Raw genomic sequence first — 7,382 nt, 5'->3', positions numbered from 1 at the left:
ATGAATCGTCTGATTGTTTTATTCTTGGACAAATGTGTGGAGGTGCTCAACGTGCCTAGAAGGTGTTTGCATACATGTTACTCTAGTGGTTGGTTGATAAATTTTGCGTCCAACTAATTTCTTTATCTCCTCTTGGTTAAAAAGTATGAAGAAAATGTTTTTAGGCTTAAATGTAAGTTTTTAATAGTCATCTTAGATAATGACTTCTGCTATTCAATAATTAATTGAGTAAATTAGTTAACACAACAGCTTAGTTTACTTCTAACGATTAATAGTAAGTATTTTCATAAGTTTTAGGTTATCACAAAATAGGAGATCGGTTAAGAGTGGCATCTCCAATTCTCATAAATTTTGTGTTTCGTTGGGATGAACTATACCTATATATAATGTCATTGAATGTAATTTTATCATTGATTTGGTGCATTAATGTTTTGATTTAATGCATTTGCAACCAACATTTTTATAATTATAAAACTCAAATCTTAGCATTTTGTGATGATAGTCTTTTTTTATGTATTATATAATTGTCTTAGAACTTAAACGATATATGAACTTTTATCTATGCCCGAGATGTTAAAGCATAGTCAAACATCACCATCAATATCAAATACCCCGTGCATCACACGGGCCATTTCACTAGTATTTAGCAAAAAACAAAAACAAAAAAAAAGTCAAGCAGGCACGTGGGTTGGCCTGGCCCGCTACTAAAGGTGTCAATGGACCAATTTTGGATTGGACTCTGTCCAGTCCAAAATCAATTTGGACAGATTGGACAGACCAACACGATATATTGGATTGGACCAATCCAGTCCAAAAAATTTATTATATTGGATTGGACCAGGTTCATTCGCAATAAACTTTATATTGGATTGGGTTGAATTAAGCCAATATCTAGTCCATTGATATAAGATAAGAATATATGTGTCAATGGACGTGGTTTGGATTGAAACCAATCTAAATCAAAAATGAATTTGAACATATTGGATGGTTTAGACATTGAATTGGATCGGTCCAAATTGGTCAAAAGCATTCATTGGACTGGATTGGACTTGGTCCATTTATAATGGACTCACATTGGATTGGATCAGGTTGGACCAAATCTAGTCCAATTGACACCCCTACCCACTACAGTGTGAACCCCCCACAATAGTGAATTAGTGAGTGGGTCGTCATAGATCTACGCCAAAGCGCTTTTTCAATTTTTTTCCTTTGGCTCTCTTTGGCAAATAAGTCTACTATTATTAACTATGAGTTGATTTGAAAAGTTGGATTATTAACCCACTATCTAGATAGGAAAATAACTTTGCTTTTAAATTAGTTTTAGATTATATATTTAATCTACACTATATAAATATTTTATACTTATTACACTAACTTTTTGTTTGATATAATTAATATATAACATTAGAGAGATTTATATATTTTTTATATTTTTTGTATTCTTTTGATTATTTGTTTTTTTACTTTTTAATGATTTGTTCTTTAACTATGTCATCGGTTAATTTATTTGACCCAGACAAATAACCCACCACCCAAAAACAACAATAGTTTTTTTTTAAAGGAAAATAGTTTGCTTTTTAGGTTTACTTGTTATGTATAATATTAATTTTTGTTCAATATAATGAATGTATAATATTGTAGATGTACCTAGTATTTTATTTTTTATAAATATATAACATTAGATATATGCCCAAATTTTTATCTAGTTTTTTTTTTTATGATTATTTTTATTTTCTATTTTAAAATTTTTATTATTTGACTATGACATCATTTCATTTTTAGGTTGATTTTAGATTTGGCATTCAGTTTTCATCATTAATAAGAATACTTCTTTTATTTCATACTTATTTTTGTTTAGTATAATGAATATACAACATTAGAGATATGCTTAATTCTTTTTGTTTTTCTATAATTTATTTATTTTAATTTTTTATTATTAAATTATGGCATTGTTGATTAACCCGTTTAATTCCAAATGGTTGAATTGCTTACCCACCACCAGGAGGAAAAGCAAATGATTTTGTTTTCAAATAATTTTTCAATATATTTATTTTATAGTAATAAAGTTGATATTGTGGATTTAATTAGTGGAATTTAATGATGTGAAAAATACATGATCAATATAGGATTAGTGAGAGAACATAAATTAGATACGAGATTTAATGAGAGTGAATAGGAAATTAGTTTTATTTCAAATTGATTTTGAATTTATATTCCATTTCCATCATTAATGAAAATAATTATTATTTGTCATACTTATTATCGTTTAATATATCAAATATATGATGTATGGTTTAATTTCTTACCACCACCTAGATAAAAACACTATTTTTTTTCCATGTAGATTTTAAAAGTATAAGTTTTTATGTTATTGAAATTATTAATTTATTATGTATGCAATTAATTAGTGGAATTTAGTAATGAGAATAAATAAATATGCTTTAAATATATGATTCAATGAGGGTGAATGGGAGTTAATACCTTAAATTTGTTATTTATGAGAGGGAATTTAATGCATCAAATAATAGCATTTAAATTATATTTTCTACCCTCACAATAGAGGGATCATATTTCAAAAAATAGGGTATTTTAGTCAAGAAAAACCCCAAGAATTTAGAGGTTATTCATACTTTTTATAGTAGTATAGATATAGATATAGATATATCAGATCTGGTTTTGCATTATTCTTTTGTAATCGTGATTTGTACTTTTACGTGATGTAAAGTTAATACTTTTTGTCTTACATTTATTGTCAATGCAAATTCATGCGTACAGATATAAAATTTTCACCATTTGCCTTTCATCTCAATTTTCTCCCATATAAAGTAGGGATTGCTTATCTTGCTTTCTACCTCACTCCCAAACAAAGGAGGTTGGATCTGCTCCTCACAGAACGCCTAATATGGATCTTACAACATGCCCTGGCCACACATCAAGAACATTTCCTATCTTTATATTTTGTCTTTATATTTAGGGAAATTGTCCAAAACCCACCATCACCTTCTATGAATTCTTTTAAAGTCATCATAACTTTTCAAAATCGTCCAAAGCTCATAATGTCAGTGAGATAATAACTTGACTAACGTACATCATTAATTTACTATTTTACCCTACATTATATACCAAAATTACCCCATCATTCTTCAACCCAAAGAAAAAGTAAAAAGAAATTGTCCAAAATTATCTGGGCTGGAACTGGATTTGAACAGGATTTTCGGGCAGGCTGCGGTGGCCGAAGTAGTTGCTTCCGATGGTGTCATTGTTTCTACTGTTGCACCTGCACTCCAGGGTTTGTATTAGTGCTCGCTCTCCGCTTGCATTCATCTCCACTGTTCCTCACATTCAACGCGGTGGTTTGTTTGAAAGGGCGGCATCTAACGAAGTCGATACTGCAAACCCAGGTTGGTGTAAAGTGCGCTCTGTGAGAAATAGATCCCAATTCCAAACAAAGTAAAGTCTAAAACAAAAAAAAAAAAATTATGCATCTTATTTGCACTGCCATGCATTTTTACCAATGTAAGCAGACTTTTTGTTGTTGTCCAAATCTTGCCAGGGGAATGCAGTTACATGGATTTGATATTAAATGTCAATATTCTAATGAATTCCATACGGTTCATGAATACAACCGGTGCTCTAAAAGATAGAGCCATGGTTTCAAAACTAGTAAAATCCCCATTTTTTAAATACTATGGCTCAATTTGGATGGAGTATAAAACCTTGCAATTTATATTATTTTGTATGTATTTAATATATAATTGTATATGGTTTTTAATTTATTATATGTTTTCAACATGTTATATATCATTCTTAATATATATGTACACATTAACATATTATATTATATTTTTAATATATATTATGTTAATAATAACATATCTATACTATATAAGAGTGTGAATGTAGTGTGAAAGCTCTTTTGGATTAAAATTACCCTTAATTTCTTTTTTTGATAATGAGTATAACAATCATTTTATTATAGCTTTAATGTAAACTTTTATATCTATTAAAATGTCCATATTTGTGTATTTAATCCATCTCTAATTGTAAGGGTTCAAAATATAAATTCAATTATTACTTTCCACCTCATTTAATCTCCTCTAATTAAGTCTTATACTTAAGGTATTAAATCATATTTTCTCTTATTAAATCTTATATTTTAAGTTATTTTTCACAAATAAATGCTACTAATTAGATCTATGCCGATATTTTTAATAGTATAAATCCATATATTTTAAAATTGACTCAAAACAAAACCATCATTTTATCTAAGTGGTGGTTAAACAATTCAACCATCTGAATCAAATTGATCAATCTACGAAGTTATAGTTATGTAATAAAATTTTTAAAATAGAAATAAATATAGAAAATTATAAAAAATTGTAGAAAATTTAGACACGTTTATGAAATCAAATTAAAAAACATGTATAATAAACAACAATTATTTTTATTGATAATTAAAATGAAATACATAATTTAGAATTGGGCAAAATTGAAATACAAAAATTAATAATAAATAGTTCAACTTTTGGGTTAAATGTATTAAACATTAGCATCATAAATAAATAATAAAATTTAATAAATAGAAAAATAGAAAAATACATACATTTTGCAAAAAAAAAAGCATTCAGGCACATGTATAATATCATATATTTATCATATTAAACAAAAAGTAAGTGTAAAATATCAGAATTAGTTTCACACACAAAAATACAAAAAAAATTATAGTAAAAATTGAACACATCTATAATTCTATATTTACGCTACTATTAAAAATATGAATAATATTGTGGAATTTTCTTTTGACTAAAACACTCATTTTTGAATTTAGTCCCTATTTAATTATGAGTTTTAAATTGCAAATTGAACTACTACTTTTCTCCACATTCAATTCACTTTATTTAAATTTGATATATTTTTTTAAATGAACAAAAAAAGATACATAAAAAAATAAAACATTATAAAATGAAGAATCTAGCCAAACAATAGTGGTGCAAATGATCGGATCATTATTCAATTTGATCCTTTTTCTTTATTTAAATTGTTATATTTTTAATTTAGTTTTAATATCTTATTTTATTTTTTAATTAAATTAGAACATATCAGATCCAAATATCTAACTCACTCATTGGATTCGTATTCAAACCCATGTTTATGAGATGCGGCTGGATCAATTATTAATAGTATTGAATTAGATTTAGATATACCATGATTCAAATTTAATCAAATCCATTTGCATCCCTACCAAATATGTAGGCTTGTCAATGATACGTGAAACTTCACAACTCAATCCAATTATCACATATTTGAATAAGGTGCTTATGTAATTAGATTTGGATTTTTAAATCTATATCCAATTAATAATAAAAATATAAAAAATAAAAAATACATAAAAGTTAACAGAAAATTTTGGATATATTATTACTATCATTATCATCATCTAGAATTACTATGTACATAGCATGTGCATGCTTACTAGTAATAAATAAATGGTTGTATGAATGGTGGTTGTGGTACTTGTGTTATTTAGAACACAACCATATATTAGAACATCAATGTGATTTAAAATCAATGTTTTCATTTTCAAAAAGAGATGGTATGGGTCTAAAACACACAAGAATTACCGTCTAATAGGCTTCTTGTATAAAAATATAAAACCATGGGGACATTCAACAAACATGGTTTTCAAAAACAAAACCAGAGACCATGTCATTGGACACCCATATGCAACTAGCCAAGTGGGCATACAACAAGGATAGCTAATAATGCCCCAACCCGAGTTAAGGTAGAAATCAATGCCAAGGGCCAAGTTTTTCCATTAGAACCTAAACCGGTCAATAACCTTGCCAAACTGTTGGCACCTTCAGATGGTCTTATTGCATGGTTGGGTGCCCAAAGTTTAATTACAACTCCTCTTTTTTTTTTTTTTTGGTAAATGGGGGCAGCTGGTAAATTGGTCATTGTGAGAGCTGCATAATTTATCCACATTCATTTTTCGGTATTAATGGGTTATACGAGAAAAAAAATGATTATCGAGCACGGTAATTACCTAGATAAGTATTATCTTCCATCCATTTGGATAAATAACTTTCCCATATCTATACTGCTTTAAAAAGTACGAATGGTCTTAAGAATTTTTTGGAATTTTCTAAGGACAATATTTACCCCTCTATGTTTAAATTTAATGATAAAAAAATGAGGGCAAATAGGGTAATTAGTTCTTGATATTAAATGAGTTGAAAAGAGATCATTTAAAGATATTTAATGCATTTAATTCTCTCACATTAAATCCAATATTTAAGTTATTAACTTGCATACATGTTCATTAAATCCAATATTTAAGTTATTAAGTTGCAGGTTGATCTAGAAACCAACCAAACTCTGAAAACTGACTATACATTTCAAATTATAAAAACCTCGCTATGTCATCAGAGGCTTATGTGGCTGTTGCCAACATGGGACTCTTATTCCATGTTGGACACAGCAAAAAACCTATATTGAAAATAGGTTTCCAGTTTCTCTCCTACTCCCTTTGTCACTTGATCTCTCTCCCTTCTCTCTCACTCTCACAGTCATCTCTCGATCTCCCGCTCCCTTTGTCTCTCTCACTCTCTCAGATTCAATTTGTAGCCAAATCAAAAACCCTCTCTCTCTATTGTTCTCCCTCAATCTTTATCGTTCTCCAATTGGTGTAAATTTCATAGCCAAGAGTTTTTTGTAAATTTTATCAAATTGGTGTAATAATTTTTAAACCATACCAAGTTGGTCTCATGCTCTTTTATACGATCTGATTCATACCATATAGGTGTGTAAAAAAACAAGAAAATAAAAAAAAAGAGAGAAGAAAAGGGAGAGAAATTGAGGGAGAATGATAGAAATTAAGGGAGAATGAGAGGTCGATCGAGAAAGAGGATGAGAGAGAATGATAGGTAGAGAGATAATGAGAGAAATTCATATAGATAACGTAAATACAGAAACCAAAAATGATTTTTATTTATTTTCAAATCACATAGCCATTGAGTAGATAAAGATGACAGTGAGTAAAAGAGTGTGAAGGAGATTAAGAGAGAGAGAAACTAAAAACCTTTTTTTTTTTCCAATCTCCCAACATTTAAGGGCAATTTAAGTATAAGTTTTTTATTGTGTCCAATATTGATTAAGAGTCCCATGTTGGTAATAGACACATAACCCTCCAATGACACGGCGAGGGTTTTTATAACTTAAAATGTAGAGCCGTTTGTTAGAGTTTTGTTGGTTAATGGACCAACTTGTAACCAAATTTTAAATGTACAGTCGGCTTCGACTATAATTTTCACTAATTTAAAATTAATCAAAAAAACAATACTATTTCTTATCTAGATGATGGGTCAATGATCCAACTTTTC

Source organism: Nelumbo lutea, chromosome 5 (assembly GCF_056320005.1).
Source record: "Nelumbo lutea isolate HS-2025 chromosome 5, American lotus-T2T, whole genome shotgun sequence".
NCBI classification, from domain to species: domain Eukaryota; kingdom Viridiplantae; phylum Streptophyta; class Magnoliopsida; order Proteales; family Nelumbonaceae; genus Nelumbo; species Nelumbo lutea.
The sequence above is the reverse complement of the archived record's forward strand: the minus strand, read 5'-3'. Positions refer to the sequence as shown.